General features: G+C 49.3%; 1 protein-coding gene across 1 annotated transcript in view; it reads left to right on the forward strand.

Moving 5' to 3' along the window:
* Nucleotides 1-1,524, forward strand: part of PON1 (paraoxonase 1) — a gene marked incomplete at its 5' end in the record, with an annotated part of 20,843 nt that overhangs the window by 11,920 nt on the left and 7,399 nt on the right. The gene's annotated exons all lie outside the window — the stretch shown is intronic.

The raw sequence follows: 1,524 nt of genomic DNA on the forward strand, positions 1-1,524 counted from the left end.
TATATATATATATATATATATATATATATATATTAGTAGTGCTGGTTTTTGACAACATAAGAGCTTGCATCAAAATGTAAATAAAGGCACTGCTTTCTTCATCGAGAAAGTCTTACTATGAAAAAAAGTCAGCTTAACTAGGCAGTGTGCTTAGTGATGTAGTTGATTTATAGTACACACTCATGGTGGCCCTGCAATAAACAATTCACAGACGAGCATTGGTCTGGGGACCACAGTTTGAGTAGCATTAGTATATAGTATATACTATATAATATATATCCATCCATTTATACCCTTCTCCATCTTGTATCATCAAAGATTTCAGAGACTAGAGCCGGCCCGGTGGCGCACTGCTACAGTGCGCCGCTTGGGAAGCGTGGCGGCGCTCCCGCCGAGGGTTCGGATCCCACATACAGACTGGTTCCCGCTCACTGGCTGAGCGAGGTGCGGGCGCAGCACCAAGGTTTGCGATCCCGTTGCCGGTCCCCGTCCGGCATGGGCGCGACACTGAGGGTTGCGATCCGTTGCCGGACACGAAAAAAGTCAAAAAGGAAAAAAAAAAAAGATTTCAGAGACTAAGTAATATATACTTAGAAAAAGCAACATGGACAGCTTTCAGTTATTCATATCATCTCCTGGTCTTCAAAAATAAAAGATAATCAAGCGGTCATTTCTTTTTGTTCTGGGATGCACTGTGCTTAGACTGTGTGGCATTGCACTCTGTGCAAAATACCAAATGCACAGGGTCAGGTCCAGGCTCAGGGCAGGAGAGGAGGAAGACTCCTCTCAGTCCAGGCCAAGCATTTTGTCTTCTCTCATATTTTCTCTGGCCCAAGGCAAAGGGGCTGCTGTCAAAGCACTCCCCTGCAGCTACCCGAGGAGGGAACTCACTATCATCTGAAATGCAGAACCTGGGCCTTGCCATTATACTGACAAAGCAAGGGAAGCACTGTGATGCATTTTGCTCCCAGATACAAAGAGCTGGTGTTGGGGCTAAGTTACTTCCATACTAATCAGGGACAACCAGGTTCCCACCTTTTGAAATAACTTTTCAGGCCAGCCCGGTGGCGCACTGCTACAGTGCACCGCTTGGGAGCGCAGAGACCCTCCCGCCGAGGGTTCGGATCCCACATACAGACCGGCCGCTCACTGGCTGAGCGAGGTGCGGGTGCAACACCGAGGGTTGCGATCCCGTTACCTGTCCCGGTCCGGTACGGGTGCGACACTGAGGGTTGCGATCCGTTGCCGGTCACGAAAAAAGACAAAAAGAAAAAAAATAATAATAATAACTTTTCAGAGATTAAACCCCTTCATGCACTGTAAACTCACTGAGTTATTTCAGAATTTAGTGTGCTTTGGGGCCGGCCCAGTGGCGCACTGCTATAGTGCGCCGCTTGGGAAGTGCGGCGGTGCTCCCGCCAAGGGTTCGGATCCCACATACAGACCGGTTCCCGCTCACTGGCTGAGCGAGGTATGGGCGCAGCACCGAGGTTTGCGATCCCGTTGCCGGTCCCGGTCCGGTAC

This window comes from Galeopterus variegatus, unplaced genomic scaffold, assembly GCF_000696425.1.
Source record: "Galeopterus variegatus unplaced genomic scaffold, G_variegatus-3.0.2 Scaffold5613, whole genome shotgun sequence".
Taxonomy (NCBI): Eukaryota; Metazoa; Chordata; class Mammalia; order Dermoptera; family Cynocephalidae; genus Galeopterus; species Galeopterus variegatus.